We start from the raw sequence: 17,765 nt of genomic DNA on the forward strand, positions 1-17,765 counted from the left end.
TCCTATTCAGGTCTTAAGTTCTAGAACTGCTTGAAGTGAGCTTAAAGTTATTGCCTAGACAAAATATACAGTGTTAAACCTTTAGAGAAGACATTACTTTTAAAACCCTATCCCACAAAGACTTGACTACCCATGTAATTTCACATACGGTATGTCCCACTGAGATCAATGGATCTGAAATGCATTTCAGAAGACACTGGAATAGAGACTAATATCAGAAAAGGGGAAGAAGAGTTGGTTTGTGAGCAAGAAAAAGCTTTACCACAAGAAGTGGCGTGAAGTGCGTTCTGCGAAGCTGAACGTGGAGCACTATGTGCAACCGAAGAGCGAAGTAAAACAAAAAGGGTAGGGAAAACTTAGGGCATAAATAAAGAAACAGAAAGAAAAAAAACAGGAGACTAAAGTTATATCAAGACTCAAGAGCAGGATGGACCAGAATATGGAAGATGGTGGAGAAACATGGTTTGGACAAGTGGAGAAGGAAGGAAAACATGAAGAGCTCACCCATGGGCCAGGGTGAAGCAGGGAGAAGAACTGAGACCAAAGCTGAAGGTAAGGCTCAAAATGCAGCAGTGCTTTAGCACAGAAGCATCCATGAGAAAGAAAACAGCGACTGCAATAGAGAAGCTGTGTTTGTTTCTTGGCAGCAGTAGGACATTTGTCACACAGGGGCGATTTACCTAATGGACATTAAGGTACAAAGTCCAGATTCCTCACTCTGTCCTGCCCTCTGTACATGAGATAGCACTAAGAAGCCAATTACCAGTTAGCCCAGATTTATTAGCCATAACAAAGTTCGGAGCTAGAATAGGAACAGACTCCACCCTCCTACCTCCCAGCCCTCTGCCCTCACCCCTGGACAGTTCTTTATCCTTAAATACAGGAAGGAAACAGACAAGATGAAACATTACGCTAAGGTTGCGAGAGCATGGGAAGAATTGCAGAGCAATAAATAATGCTAGAAGTGGAGAGTAAGTAATTCCACTTTGGGAAAAGCGAGGCTGAGACGACACTGAAGTGAAAGAAGAAAAAAAAAAGTGTATTTAAATACACAGCCTGCCACCCAATCCTGAATGTGAAACATAGATGTGTATTTATATCTTCAGCTGAAGGCAGTATAGTGCACCCACTGGCTTCTCAAGACATGTTGTGCAAAGCTGAAAATGACTTTAAAGGCATATCTATAAATGGCTGACTTTTCCATGCCATTTTTAAAACGGAAGATCACCAAGCTGAATTTTATTACCAACTTGATATCACAAACTCCTCATGACGTAACTCAATTTCATTGCATAGTCCTTGCTATATCATTGTCATACGCACTCAGTTACAGTGAAGAACTCAACATGCAAGACAAATGTCTCGCTTTTTGTACAAAGGTCTCACATTCACGTGCTCTGAGTAATAGAACTGCACATTCAAAATACTTTTATGATGTACACTGGGATTCTCACAGGCACCGAACTCTTAACGAATCCCTGCCTCAACCAGACACCTAACTCCCTAAAACACCAAGTGTTAAGTCCCTTATGGATTACAAAAAGAAAGCTTTCTCAAGGCTAATTACTCCAAATTATATTTTACACTGGAAACAGATCTTTGATTCAGGAAATAGAGAAGACAACACCTCAGACACACTATGGAAGCAAGCAAAAAGAGCAACCGCATCGGAAGAAGGAAGAGTCCATCAGAACAAAGAGCAGAGTCCTTAGTCTTCATGGAAGGAGCATTCAGAGGGCTGAATTAACATCAAGGCCCCTCAACCACCCCAGAATGAAAGTAAGTGCTCATTAACCAAAGTTCACATTTCAGGTGAAAGACAAATCACCCGCAGCATTAAGTGAACAAATCACAGCAACGTCAAATCCTACCTAAACTTAAAACATTGATAAAACTGGGATAATCTTGTATCTCACCAGCTATCTGCAAGTATTGAAGAGCAAATGGACTTCTGTGATCTCATGTATTTCTCATGGTTTTTAGATGAAGTTTTATGCAGCTGATTTGGGAGGTATGTAAAATATCGTTCCCCTTTCCTAATGGGTCTGGACCTATACTAAAGAACAGCAAAAATGTACTGCTAACATCTCACTTTCAGCTTCTTTTTGCGCTTGAGCCAATTTCTGGAAGGCGAGGGGGAGGAGAAGGGAGTACTGATGGGAGAAGCAGCAAGCCTAGTGCCTGCTTTTCTACTTGGTCGAATCTTTAAAAACGCTTTTACGTGCGGGAGCAGAAATCAAAGTAATACACACAAATCCCCATGAGTCATCCCTTTATTTTCCAGTTACAAACATTCCTGAGCTACAGACATTAAGGCTCACAGTGATACTCTTGCAGTAGGTTAAGTCTGAAGCATTGAACAGCTACAGCAAATTCCTGCCCCAAGAACCAGCTATGGCATCTTAACAATTAAGTCAGTTGAATACAGCTCCTCTACGCTCATGGAAGGCTTGAAAGAAGTCAGATGTTCCCTTACCTGCAGTGGTAATCTATAAAATCCAGAAAATCCATAAGCGATAACATTTCGGATTATTAAAAGATAAATCCTCTCTGTCATGTAAAACCAATGCATTCTTGAAAAGAAAAAATATCTGCACAAAACCTACTCTAAGTTACCGAACATCCATAACACCTACTCTCACTCAACAGATACCATTCTTAAAATGGTGAGTTTTTTCTAAATATTCTGTTGAAATACTCAAAGGTTTCACAGTATTACAGGATAAGGGGTTCATAATTTCACAACCCAGAATTTTATACAGGTTTGGGGTGTGGTTTTTTTTCCTCCGTAGTTTTATAGAGAACATAGCAATTTCCATGGTTGGTCAAAATGCCAACTTGAGTGAAGCTTTAAGAACAAATGCAAGTAGAATCCCCTATCACACCATCAGTAATGAAGATGCTTGTTATGCATCAGAAAACTACACAACAGAAAACCCCACAGAAATGGGTAACAAGGAGAGATGTACAAATTCCATGGAAAATAATAACCCTGCACCTCTGAAGCTAGAGACATCTGCTAACTTTGTCTATCCAGAGTGCATATGGTTGCTGAAGTCTATTCAGAAAAAAACAAAGGTAATAAATGCAAAGAAAGTAATTTGTAATTTGCTATTTCCACTTCAGATCTTAATCCTGTGGAGATTCACAGCATGAGTAGCTTTAATTACCGAGACAGTGGCATAAAGAGGGAAGGGAAGGAAGGACTAGAAGTGTTCAACTGGTAGCATTCAAGGCCCTGAGTTGGCTAGTATTTAAAAATTTTACTAAAACTGACATTACAGAATAAAATCAAAGGCATGTGTTAGTGATTGTGGGCTCATGGTCACAGCTCAGAATGAAAACAGGTCCTGAAAAACTAATGCTAACAACGTTTCCGTTTGTAACTGATTCATTTTTTTATCCCCTCAGTGTCCATGACATGCAATTAAAACAAAAAAAACAAACAAAAAAATCCCTCCCCACAAAACAGATGTGAAGGTTGCTTCTTCCCACATCATCATGGTCTTTCCAAGAAGGCTGTGACTAACCTCGCCAGGCAACGAGCAGAATTACATAGGATCTCCAAGTTATCAAACACTATAAAAGACACTTTGTTTTACCTTTCTGTTTCAGTGAATGAAGAGCTCTGTTTTGTAAACAGTTATGCAAATGCTTTTCTACACACGCATCAAATAGTATTACTGATTTAGATGAAACTTTAAATAACTTTATACTAGGTTCATCTATGGGCACAACAGGGAGAAACCCAGCAGTCACTCAGGACTGCAGTAACAGCTTAAGTTCCCGGCAAAACACGAAATTCAGATGACAGCTATCATCTAACTTAAGATCTAGGGTGGGAAACTGAAATTCCTAGTTATCAGGGTTAAATCAAGATCTGTACTAAACTATGAGAAATTCAGTGTATTGGATGAATAAATCAATGGATGAATCAGAGTCTAACTCTGGAGCTGAGATAAAATGGCAGTAGTTACAGCCCCCCCTGAAAGCAGGAATTCTAGTTTCTGGTAATGCAAAACATTTAATATTGGAAAAACTAGAGAACTAGCACTGAAAACAAGAAATTAGCCTCTTAGTACTTTTTTCTTTTTCTTTTTTTCAATGTGAAAATTCAGTATATAACTGCACTGTTAGTTTAGCTACCGATGGTATTTTTAGTGACTTACAGTTTTAGCAGGTATTGTGTAAGTATGGCCCTACTATGAGGAAAAAGGGTATTTCAGGCATCATGCTGCTCTCTGTTCCACAAAACAAATACTGAGGCTTCAAAATCAGTTAAAGGCCATCTAATCACGAGCTGTTGATTAGCCTCCTTGGGAACCCAGCTCAGGACTAGAATGATGAAAACTCTGAGTCCCTATGGACAAAGGGGACACAGAAACAGATGCTGTGAAGTGAGAAAGCAAGAAGAAAGCCTGGTTTCAAAGGAAACGTGAAAAACAGACCTATCCACATGCAGAAAACACACACACAAGGAAAGCACCTTTCCAGTTCTCTTTGAATGGAGATACTAGGATCGGGCCACGCACGCTGCACCATAAGTGACACAGCTCCGACATGTTAAAAGTATTTTCTTTCTGGTCTCCAACCCTGCAGCAGAGAGAGATGAGTCTGGAGGGGTCACAGATCAAAGGGCTCCATTTTTCTGTCTAGCACAGCTGAAAGCTGTGTCTTCAAGAAAACCTCATACCTTTGACCAGTCATTCACTGTTTGAGAAGAGAGAGCAATGCAGGAATTGTAATTAGGAGTATAAGAGCAACAAGTGCTAGACACTGAAATCAAAGGTATCAAGCACTTTATTAGCGCACTCTTCATTGTGTGGTCTTAAGTCTTCTGTTATCTCACCGCAACAGCTGAAAACTTCTTATATATTTAATCTATTTTGACCCTCAGGGCACCAATTATTTGACTTCAGATGTTTAGATTTTAATAAGCTTTCACCCACAGGGGAAAAAAATGCAGCAGTTAATGTGACTGATGTGCCATTTACAGCTAGACTATGGACAGAAAGAAAATCAATCATATTTCACAAATTTAGTTGTTGCCAAGTGCAAAACTTCTGTATTTTTTTCTTTCTGTGCATTTCACAGCAGAAGTAAGTATCTTTAGATCAATCTTGCCCTCTCTATTATCGCTATATATAACCCGACACCTAATCAGTATTGGGTGTTGTTGCATGTGGGGTGTTACCTCCCTCCAATTAAATCTAATGGGATGCTTTGGCTGCTTTCAAAATTACACGCAATCAGAAACACTCATTCTGAGCTATGAGAAGGCATAACTCAATACTGCAGCCATTATGAGTATGTGACAATACAAGCCAGCTGGACAATTAAAGTCCAAAGCTACTTATACTTCCACAGCCTCCCCCAGCAAAAGCAAGCAGCAGCCCCAACCTGCTTCCATGGAGCCTTGAGCACAGTATCTCGTTACCTAACGATACCCATATGCTAATAATGCCACACTCACTGTGAATCAAGATGAGATACGCTACATCTCCCTTACACCTTGGAAACCCTGTAAGCTCTTTGCAGTCCCCACTACTCACCAAGAAGAAATGACCAACCCATTTCAGGTCTAGCCTAGAAGACCACTTCTCAGAGGGCACAGGCTGCAGCATTTCCATGGGTACTCCATGGAAAGGAGACTGGTCACACAATGCTGATTCAGTATTTCCAGTTGCTATCAACAAAACCGGTCATTTTGATGTTCTCCCATGTAAGCATTTTTTGTAGATGACATATAGACATTGCACAATCACAAACGAGAAGAAAGATGGTCAACAGGAAGGGAGGAGGACCACATTTTTGATGATGGAGAGGCCCAATTAAATATGGTCCATGCTGCAAAGACACATGGGATCCATCATTTGGTTAATATTTCATCAGACACAACACAGAGCAGCAATACTTTTCTCTTCAGTACTCCGCTTTAAGTAAACAAAGCGGACTCCATCAAAGGTCATTCTGCTGCATGTCTATAACTCAGGGGGGTACAAGACCCACGAGCCAAGGCAAAGCACAGTTTTTGGGTGGAAGGGTTGGCTCCCAAACTTGAGAAAAACTTGTTCCATCTTTCAAGCCTGCTACTAGCTGGCTTGAAACTAGAGTTTAGTGGAAGCTGCGGTGTCTCGCTTTTCACGGATACAACGCAGACCTACTGAGGTTACAGGTGGGACAGGAGCTGCAAAATGCCACAAACCTGTTTTCCACTGTGTGCCCAGGTCATCCCTCGTGCACTGGCGTGATACGTGAGGGAGCGCATGTCATGGCGATGAGAGGGGCAGAAAGAGGAAGAACGCCCGGGAAAGTTAGCAGATAGAGGGAAGAGGCCGAACAGCGGGGGAGAAGGAAGACAGCAGGGCAGAGCACCAAAGAAACACGGGCATGCAACAGGATTATCCCACCCGAAAGCTTCTCTTCGCCAGCTCCCGGCAATACACGCCACCTTTGGAAAAGCCAGCTCAACCGCCGCGAGAAAATGCCACAATAAGGACAGAAAGCCAAGTCACCTGGTAGAAGGTGAGGGAGGAGGAGGAGGGCGGCACAGGCACCGACGCTGCCCTTCCCGCGCAGCGGCGGGGACCCTCACCCGGCGCCCGGGCCGCCCCCGGGGCCGCGGCGCGCTGCCGGTGGGAGCCCGGCGGGCAAGGTGCGAGCAGGTGTGGCGGCGGCTCGCGCTACCGCAAGCGGGGAGAAAAAGACACGTACACCTATACACACGCACGTACGCACAGGGAGAGCTACCTGTATATAAAGCCACGGCGGCGGGGAAAGGCTGCAGCAGTAAGCGCCGTTCCCAGCCGCCGCGGCACGGCCCGGGGGGCCCGGGAGGGAGTTCTCCAGCGGCCCCTGCCCCAGCGGAGGGCGGCGGCAGCGCCCGCCCAGCCCGCGGCGGCGGGACCGGGGGCAGGCGGGCGTTAATGCCCCGCAGTTCGCCATGTTACGAAGCCGGGCGGTTGCCCGGGCGGCTTTTAGGGTCGCGGAACAAAAGGGGGGCTCGGCGACCGGCGGAAATCTGGCCCCGCCAGCCCCTTACCTTAACCGGGGGTCCTCCTCCCGCGGGTCCGCCGCGCAGCTCCCGCGCCGGGGGGCTGCGGCGGCCGCAGGGCTCCGCGCGGGGCGGCCTGGGCTCCCCGCCGCCGCCGGGGTCCGGGCAGGGGCGGCGCGGGGTCTCCGCTCCGCGCCGCCAACAAAGTGCCGGAGCGGCGCGGGGAGGGCGCCGGTCAGCGGGAGCAGCGGCGGAGCGGAGCGGAGCTCCCTCTGCCGGCCCGCCGCCCCGCCCCGGCCACGGCCCCGGCCCCGCCGCCCCAGCAGCAGCCCCAGCCCACGGCCGGGGACGGGGACGGGGACGGCCCGCGGCGGGGCAGCGCGGAGCCCTCCGCGCCGGCGGTGCTGCCGCCCAGCGCCATGTGGGCCTTGCGCGCTGCCGGGGGTGCGGGGCCGCCTCGCCTCTTCTCCCGCTCCCTGTTGCGCTTTACAGGGCACTCGCGAAATGCAAAGGTACTAAGAGCAGGTTCCCGGAGCTGGGCTGAAATACCGGAGTTGTTCAAAGCGATCGTAAGTGTTCGCCCCCCACACCCCCCCCAAAAAAAAAAAAAGAAGAAAAAAAGCCACACACAAAACCTACCAAGACTCCAAAGCAAAATCCTTCCCTGAAGAAGTAGGTGTATCTAAACCGCCTCTGGAACGAGTCAGCTAACGAGAACAAAAGTCCCCCGTCCTCACTCGAAATCCCGGATGAAATCTCCCAGCTGTTGATGTTGTTTCCATCTGGCACCACATTCCTCCTGACCCTGACAACTTACACGTGGCTTTCACTCAGCGCAGGGGAATAGTCCCACGCACAGATACTATTGGCATGCTTACAGGTAGCCAAAGTCCTGACGCTACGCTGCTGCCACGGTCGTGATTTCTATAATGAGCCATTTCCACTCCTAAAATCGGGCTGTTCCCTGAGAATCTCAGTTTTCACTGATTTCACTTTCAAACAAGTTTTTGTCTTTTATGACTCCAGAGGAAAGCTAGAAAACATACATCTTTCAACAGCATCAGACAGATGAAAAGAACCCCCCTTCAGGTGGTATATAAGAGAGATAATCTGTTTTTTGAAGTTCCGTTCCTGATTTTTGATAGGATTGAATTGCCAATCCTGAAAGACTTACAAACCTGCTTAATTATGTTCCCAAGTCTCCTTCCTGGCTTCACCAAGATTCCTCGCGAAGCTCAAAATCAGATCTGGACCAAACACATAGCCATTTCCAGGATTCAGCCACAGTTATCCAAACATAGCAACAGGTCCTTTAAGCTACAAAGTTTCTGTGATTCCAGGCCCTCTTCAAGAAACCCGCAGAGGAAAAGTATAAACTAGTGAAAGAGCAGCTGCTTGCTGAACTTTCCACTCAGTTCCAAGAAACGAGGCTTGGCAGGTCCTTGCTTTTTATAACACTCCGTGACTCATTTGCAGAGGCAGGTGAAGTCAGAGCCATCACTGCCAGAGTCGTGCCCCTGACGGCTTCTCCAGGAAGGACACGGATTTTCCCAAACACTTTTTAAAAGAGAAGAAAGGAAGACATTGCTCAGCTACTGCTTGCAGTGGATCAGTCGCTGAATCTCTTCTGAAGTGATGCTAGCCCATGCTTGACCTGGTGTTTTCCAGCGAATCTTCCCGAGAATATGGTCTGAGCTCCGCAAACTGCGTTATTTTGCCGGGCTTCCAGGCAGGTTCAAAGCTGAAGGCAGCACGCAGGCATGAGGCTCACAGTGGGCTCCCCTGAACCAGAGAGCAGGCAGTAACCTGAGCTTGCGGATCAGGCAGGGAGAGGTGGGGCCTCACTCCATGATTGCTTAGGAGTTCACCTTAACCCTACTTCAAAAGAAAAAAAAAGCGAGAGAAAAAGAAAAGCAGTTCAGTCAACTTGCCCTTCCTGGCTCTGAGCTGGCAAAGCCCCTTGTCATGCTGCATCTTCTTCTAATGGTTCTGTCTCTGCTACCTTTTCTGGTCTGGAGGGTCCTCCACGAAACAGGAAAGCACAAAAAAATCTTGTGAAATAATGGGGGGGAGTGTCGAGTCCACTTCTGTGTACCTAAACAGGCAACAAAATGCACAGATACCTTACATTTCTCTTGTTAACAGGAAGTTTGTTTCCAACAAACCTTCAAACCTTAAAGAATCAGATTATGGAGAGGTCACCTAGGTCATTCGTGTAAATGAATGCTTACAGGAACGCTGACATCTAAACTGACATTTCCAAACTATTCGTGCCAGTCACCATATACACACTCCCTAGGTAAATAATAATAATAGTAAATTATACATGAAAGTGCTTACCCCATGAGAGACGGAAAGGAATACGATAGATGCTATTAAAGAAAAGGTTAGGGACTGCTTCAGTCCTTGGCAGGGATAAACAGTGTCTCTCTTCCCCCTTCCTTCCTGGATAGCAGCCCAAGACCACCCCCTGCTCCAATTCCTTTTAACAGAGGACAGAAAACAAATGCAGAAGACCACTGTGGGCTGCTATTTTTATTTGCTTTTATTTGGAAAGAAAATATTTAAAAGGAACAGGGAAAACAAAGAGGAACGTGGAAAGAAAGTATGACTTGAGGATGAGAAAAGGGAAACAGAAGAATAAATGGGAGAGAGAAAGCTTTGGGGAAGAATACTGTTTCAGTGCTTTATCAACTTTTCTTCAGGATGTGTACAATAGGTATGGACGTCTATAAAATTCTTTTTATGTGATTATGAAGTTAATATCGCTGCAGATAGGAAAGCATAACATTATGACAGAGGGGATGAAGAAGACATTTCATCGAAGTTTTTCTGTTTGGGGAAAAGATGAAATACGCCAAGGAATTTCCTTCTGTCGTAGAATAGCCTAAAGATACTTTCCATGCTGGGAACCTGTAGAATGACTTACACACAATGAACAACTTACACAACTGTCTGGCACACCCAGCAGAGGCTGTTTGCTGACACCCCCCCCTTCCTGCATGGAATTTGGCCAAACGCCGCAGCCCCAGCCAGTTGCAATCTCCTTTGCAGGTGTACATGCAATGGAAGGCACAGTGCAGGGAACAAACCTGCAGTTTCATGGGGAGCGCCTTTGTTCAGGCTGTATTGAAAATAGATGGGCAAGCGTTCAATTTGTACAGTATTGGCTGCAGCAAGTCTGGGGATTTAAGATTAATCTCTTGATACTGGAATTTCCACTCTCGTTGAAAACAGACACTACCGTATCCATAGAGTTTTTGGAGAAAAATACACAAAGCAAGCCTGATTCTTCTCTTGATTTTAAGGCACGTGCAGCTACAGTGAAAGACAGCCGAATCGTTCCTGATTTAGGATCATAAAAATGGGAGGTTAATCCAGAGGAATCCACAGCAAATGAGAGAAACAAAAGAGACTGGCTATCAGTCCATACTCCCCCATTCTTCATGCTACTGAAAAAGCACAAAAAAGAAAAAAAGAAAACCCAAATGGGGAAACTATTTATTTGCTGCTTAGGTAAAATTATAGAAAACTTCTTGCATAAAGGCTAAACATGGTGCTATCTAGAAGACAATGCAGGCCAGAAGATCTGAAGAATAAGCATAGAGATTCTTCTAGTTCCAATGTCATTTGTAGTCTGATTGGGAGTTTCTCTGGGGTGTGTCTGTTTTTAAAATATTTTGCTTAAATGTGTTGTCCTTTATGCCATAAAAGTGTTTGTTTGTTTTTTTTTTTCAGACCATTTTCATTAGAAACTAAGTGAATGTAGTTCTCCTAAACTCAGATTTAATATTTGAGTAGTAAATCTATGAATAACATAATGGCCTCAGAACTGGTGAAGTAGAGTTGATCTAAACGTGTTGGGGAGATTCTACAAACTTCTAAATGAATTAGGAACCTAGGGTCTGCTACCAAAAAATTAGCTTCGGGCCAACCCTCTGATGTGCTTGTTTTTGGTTTTCTCCCCTCCCCTCCCCCCCGAAAATGAACTATAAAATAAAATTATTAAAAAACCTCCTCTCTCCCCATAGGCTTTGGAACATTAAGAAGTAGCTAGTAAATTCCTTTATTGGAGAGCTTGTGCTTCGTTGATTAATACGAAATTACAGAAGCTACTTGCATTTTGTTTAAAAACCTTTCTAGGGAAGCTTGGTTCAGGCAAACAAAGTAAAGCAGACCAGAGAGCTACCCACAATCTAAACCCAAAAAAGAAGGAGGAACCCTCTCCTCACAGAAACCAAACTCCAGACTCAGTTCTGAACCAGAGGGAAAAAGTCTGGACTGCTCCTGGCTGACTCATACCCTTTATCCCATGTACAGAGCCAAAGCAGCACAAAGGATTCCCAGAAGCCTCATTTCCACCCAAGAAATTATTCTTCTGAAGAGCTTGAGGATATGGCAGAGAATATATCAGGCGAGAACAAGGTGTCTGTCAGAGTGCAGTCACGGCTCTGAACTCCACAGAGACTCACAGAGACTGTGATAGATACGATTGCCTCAAAGAGCCGTCGTGAACCACTTTGCCCAGGTTATATGAGGGACTACTCTGTACTGCAAAAAAGTCCAGCATCTTAAAAAAAAAAAAGGCACAATCATTTGCTCATGGTCCTTGTGGCACCTGCATCTCCAAGACAGAGAACGTGGAGTTACACCTCCTGGATGTTCTGGTCTCTGTTTCGCTTAATTTGGAGCTTGCATCAGTAAATACACATTTTCCCTGTTTGTTCCTTAGTCTAGCTGCCAGGCATTACCAGATTTTTATTTCTTGTTCCTAATTATTGTTACATCCGTGAGGGATTATTTGAGTGAGCTGACCAGGATAAATGAACCAGCCGTCTATCCCGAGCCCAAAACTCTTCAGCCTGAAGCTGCCGCTACCTGCGACTTACAAACTTGCCACCCAGCCATTTCAGTTACTAATGCATCAATTACAAGCCATGGAAATTTATGGCACTAGGAATGCGTGATGATAAAAGGCCTTCCAGTAAGACAAGGGCTCTCTGACATACTGAATTATCTGCCAGTTCTTTCTGCACAATCCTATGTGGATCGCAATCAGCTAGTGAAGTAATGTAGAGGACGTTTCTCCCACTGGAGCCATGGGGAGTGTTGCCATTTATTTCGGAAGGAATAAAATCAGAGCCAAATCCTTAATTTGCACATTACTCAATCTCTGCACTGAGAGCTGGTTGGCTGACACTCGGATTTGGAAGTCAAGGACCCTGTCTTGGAAGAAACCTGAGGCATAAGAAGAGCCATATGGGAACCACTGACATCATGTGGGCAAAGCTCAGCGTGTCCGTGTTTACTAGATTTTGATCTGTCCCCTCTCAAGAGCTATACTGCGTTTGATGGATGAGACTCTAATTGAATTTAAGCAAATAAATTGCAGGTTACAAAGCAAACTCAAATGATGTTATGCATATTTGATGCCTCCATATTCCTATCTTACGGAGACAAACATGAAATAAGACACAGACAATCAATCTTTTTATATCTCCTCTCTGCTCTTTATAAGGAAGCATGACAGATGTTTTTTATTACAATTGTATGTTTATTGGGAAAGAGGTAGAGCATTAAACCGCAGATATTTCATTTTCCTTGTATCTCATATTCATGAGAAAAGAAAGAGGGCAGGCAGAAAGAAAAATATATAACTGAAAAAAAAATTTGATGTGTTTTGCCAGAATTTATTTATAATTTTCTGGGTTTTCTTTTTCTTTCTAAGGTTTTGAACTATACTCCTCTGGTGGAGGAGGGGGAACAATCTTAACTATATTGCTCATCCCAAGCCTTCAGAATTCTTGAGTAAAGCATCTAAAATCAAGACATTTCTTCAGTAATCATGAGGTGTTGATAAAAAAGATGCAGTCATTTTTATTTGGGCTTGGGGCCCATAGATTTCATATTTCCTAGCAGAAATGTCAGAGGGAGAGGCTTTTTTTCCCTAACAAATGACATTCACAAGATGATGCATTCACAAGACTATAGCCAATTAAGCTTTTAAGACATGTATCAAATATCATTACTACAACACTAAAAATCACTAGATTGGCCAGAATTACTTTGTAAACTGTATGTTTATTTTTAATTGTGCTTAATTTTAATTTTGAAAATAGTAGTCCTGCTTCCTGTTTTTAAGGACAGAAGGGCCCAGTTCAGCTGTCTGACCTGTTTAGAGAATGTGTAGGTCATCTCAAATTCTGCATTTGCATATGTGGAAAAAAATCCCCACCATTTCAGCACACACTTTCTTAGTTCTGATTGCATAATTATATCATTAGCTGAGGGAAGTAATTAATAATGCTGATGACAATTTTTGGTTACATAGCTCTTGCCACAAACCTCAAAATCATCTACCAGCATTAATGAATCTGGAGAGACAGGCTTCTTTGTACAGAAGGAGCGGCCAAGGCTCAGCTAATACTGAAAAGCCTCATAGTTATAGCCTGAAACTTGTGCAAGTTATGTTTTTATTAAAGCCTAAAATCATCAATAAATTCTTATCCTCAGAGATCAGAAATAAAAATAACAATAAATCCATATAAAACAACTCTGTGTGTGTGCGTACATGTGTAGTTTTAAACACATTTTAGGTGCACCTCATGAGTTTTGGGTGGAAGAACATGACTTATTATTTCTGGTCACACTGTAGTGGCAAAGTTGAAGAGGCTCCGTCACGCTGGGAAGTTGCATCCACTGTGCACAGAAGTAGGGCTACGGTGGGACCCAGGAACCCAAGCTCCCCGCGTGGTGGTCTGACCATTACAGGGCTTTATATAAAAATGGAACAATGTCTCTGAATTTTATTTAACACAGAATCACAGTCACAGTCCTGGGAGTTACGACTGCGAAGGTTATGGCACCATTGAAAGGCTGCATATATAGTCACAGATGCAACTAGACTCAACAAGCTTTTTCTTTCCTAAGAAAGGTGCCCATGAGATAGTTTCATTTACATACAGTTTTCACATAAACATATGTAATGTCCAAGTTCATAATTGCTTAAGTCTGTGAGAGATGTGGCAGATCTACAGCTGCATTACTTGAAGCTATGATTTTGCCTTAAGGCGGCCCAAAGCCCTGTGATAATACTGGCATTTGAAGCACGCATACTACCAAATCAAAGAGGAGTTTTCCTGAGCTTATAACAAGTCAAGTCAGGGAAGGGTAATAATAATTAAAAGAGAGACTAAATCCTACCTTTATTATGATCATTAGTCAGCCAGTGGTGGATTTCATACTGAGGTGGTCACAACTGTTTGCTCAGATACACTGCTGCAAGGAGAAGCCACTTATCATAGGAGACCTTATGCAGCCCTCCTGGAGCACCCAGAAATATAGCTGGAGGCCCTCTGATGCAGTCAGACACTGAGCAAGCAGTCTAACAGCTACTGTCAGATACTGAATAAAAATCTGCCTAGAAAAAGCAATTAACCCCACAAAGCTCATTGGAGCTTTGTAATGGCTTCTTAACAGTTTACTAGCACACTACACAATAGTGTAAGGCAATGGGAGAACATAAATACACCCAAACATAAACATGCTTTAGAAAGGCATCGTTCAATGACTTGGGTTGAATTTTGCCCAATCTCTATGCACGCTACGGAAATCACTGCAGAGCAATAAATGAGATATGGAGAGAACAGAATATAAATGATGTGTCAGTCAACACACACTTCTAAAGAAACTTTGTAATCTTTATTATGAACGCCTGGGATAATATTCTATTTTAATTGCCTCATACATTGGTCCCATGGCCCATTCCTGATTTCATCACCTTTGTTTAACATCCTGCCTCAAAGATCTATGAACCTCTTGTGAGATTTTTCTTCTTCTCAGACAGCTTTAAGTAAACTGAAGGATTTGAGGACTATGACTGCACACTCTAACTCACCAAAATATCCCAAACACTATGGGAAATGCTGCGTATATATCTACAAAGTGGGAAGCATCTTGTACAGTTTACAGCATATCGCTGTTCTTGTGTGCCATTCTCCTTCCTCCACCATGTGAGGAATTTTTAATTTAAAATTGATTCTTCTAAATGTTATTCTGCATCACTAGGTTATTAAAACCTCTTAAGGTCACTCACCTTGGAAGTTCACTGCAGATGTATGTATTCAGGAACAAATATTTTCTCCTTCTACTAAATAAATAAGCAAAGCTTTAGTATGTGGTTTTCAGACAGTACTGATGGATGTCCTTCCAGAGGTCTGAAAGACCTTTTGTACTCCAAAATAATCATGTCTGGTAAAGGGGGGGATGAGAGATTTCAGAGGACATTCACCGTATGCATATTATTCCAGGGAGAAACAGTGCAAAGAAAGTTTATAGTGTTTGGCATCCTCTCTCCCACTGATGCAGCGATTGGGAGGTAGCATCGCCAGCTGTGTGACACACATCTCGGGAAATATCGAAGAGAAACGGCTGGGGCACGGCAAAAGTACTCAGGAAAATTCCCAGCTGGAGGTCACTGCCTCTCACCAGACCTGAATGGTGGAGGGGTCTTTGCGAGCACCACCCCTGTAACAGCCATCCTACCATCAGCTTGTTCACCTTTTTTCAGCCGTTACTGAAGAAGTGACACCAGGACAGAGAAGATCCCACCACATGCTCACCCATGTGTCTCTTGGCCATTGGGCTGCCTTCAGGCAAGGGATGTTTTGCTTTCGCTGGGTGGCTGTTTGCCAAACCTCGTTTCTCCCTCCACTCCCCCAGAAGTGCCCTCCCTCCTCCCCAGCCCTGTGCACCCAACTGTAGCCTCCTAGCCTGGGAAGCACGGTGCTGCCATGGCTAGGGACAGTCTGCAGGCTTTGTACTACCCCGGCAACACCTCAGGACATGTCAGACTCTGTCTGGACTTGTTTTGGCCCGCCTGGAATGGTGTTTTAGCTTGTTTAGCCATAACAGCAATTTTCAAATGTCCAGGTGTTTATTGCCTAATTTACTTAACTTTTGCTTAGCTCTAGAGCTGAACAAAATCATATGGGCAGAATCATATGGCATAACCACATGGCATAACCACACGGCATAATAATTTCTATGCAGATAATAGTAACAAGCTGATAGTCTGTGTATTATGACACATTTATAACGCTAGTATAATGATGTGGGAGGACAGTAGAAGTCTCCGAAGAGGGGACACGGGATGCAGCCCGGAGAAGTACAGGTACATGATGATACTGGAGACTTCAGGGTGCTAAACCATTCACCCGCAGTGAACGAACCGGGGTCAGACGCAGCCCCAGGACGGCCAGGCAGGGCCGAGGGGATAAGGATGGGACGAGCTGCAGGCCCATGTGTGGGCCCAGCTTGGCAGGGCCCATGGCCGGGCAGGGCAGTGCTGTGGGGAGCTGGAGACCAGCCCTGCTGCGGTATCGCTGGGGCAGGGACCAACGGCCCCGGGAGGCTGAAACGGGGTCCTGGGCTGTGGGCTGGGCAGGGACCGTGAGGGCCATGACACACAGGACACTGATGCCTTGCTGCAAAGCCACTACTTGCTTCGTTCGTAAGAAAGACTCGTGCCATCGCCCTTGGAACACAGAAAGGCAGTGGAAAGGAGCATAACACCGGGGAATGAGGGTGGATTCCTTGCGTAACAATTTTTAACCATTTTGTTAATAGGACTTATTTTATATTAAATTTGGACTGTGAATATTTGTGCATTGTAACTGTACTACTGCTACTAATTAATTGTGTGATGTATATTAGCCTGTTAAGATTTTAATTAGACTAAAAAATTCGGGGCCTGTGTGTTCCCTCTTTGCCAATAACAAGATTTTGCACATAAAACCGTCTCCATCACTCGTCCCCTCTTTCCCCATTCTTCCTTTCCTTTTTATTGTGACGCCCCATCACTTTTCCCACCCCTTTATAAATAAGGGCACTCATCAACACGCACTGACACAGTGATGGGCCAAAAGCATTTTTGTCCTTCCTAGCGGCAGTAAGATGCCAGGCATTTGACCCCTCTGGTGCCAGAGGTCCAAAAAACAGAGGTGTGTTCTTCAAGACTGAAAGACCCTGACCTTGATATGCCCATCAGTGACACACCATGAATGTGAGACTTGCAGAGCTGACTCCCCCCCCAACTCCACTATGAAGCCAGGCAGCACTGGGGCCTCTCCCTCCCTCTGTGACCCTATACAAGAGACACAAGCGGGTGACAAAGGGAAGAGGTACAGAGTGGGGAAAAGCCATCATGCCAGGCTGCAGGCAACAGGCATGTCGGTGAAAAGGCTCTCATGCGGCATGATAGCAACATGGTCCATCCCCACCTCCGCACCCGGCCACCACCGAAAGCGGGAGAAACCTGAGCTGCCTTCCCTCCTGACCCTTCACAGGGGTGATTTTCAATGAGCTGGAAGAAGAAATCAAGCTTACATACAATGATAATCACCCTGTTTGTTTACAGAATCATTTTCCCACATCTTTTGTGGTTTCGGATTTAAAAGGGTGAGATTTTCAGGGCTGGGACTTGTTCTCACATATATATCTACGCAGTGCCTAGCACGGCCAGGGCTCCATGCTGAGAAGGGACTCTGTATCTTACCAAAATAGGCAAAATAATAACAAAAATAATGTCAGTCCTTCCTTTTTACACGATCCTATGTTAAAAGAATAAGCAAGCACTTGGCCAAGAGAAGAATTTCTTCTTCCTCTGGAGTGGTGTCAGCCAGCAGAATTCACTGCTCCAAAAGGGCAAAGACACCCAGACTGCTGTTGAATTTAAAAAAGGGGGGTTGAATGGTCTCGATCAGGCGATGCT

The 17,765-nt window shown here is 44.4% G+C and overlaps 1 protein-coding gene across 1 annotated transcript in view; it reads right to left on the reverse strand.

The window, feature by feature from the left end:
* Nucleotides 1-7,665, reverse strand: part of EPS8 (epidermal growth factor receptor pathway substrate 8) — a 136,013-nt gene extending 128,348 nt beyond the window's left edge. Inside the window, exon 1 of the mRNA XM_059816288.1 lies at nucleotides 7,634-7,665. The gene's annotated coding sequence lies outside the window, so the exon portion shown is untranslated. The remainder of the gene's footprint in view (nucleotides 1-7,633) is intronic.
* Nucleotides 7,666-17,765: the final 10,100 nt, after the last annotated feature.

The sequence above is a fragment of the Gavia stellata genome, chromosome 4 (genome assembly GCF_030936135.1).
Source record: "Gavia stellata isolate bGavSte3 chromosome 4, bGavSte3.hap2, whole genome shotgun sequence".
In the NCBI taxonomy this organism is placed as follows: domain Eukaryota; kingdom Metazoa; phylum Chordata; class Aves; order Gaviiformes; family Gaviidae; genus Gavia; species Gavia stellata.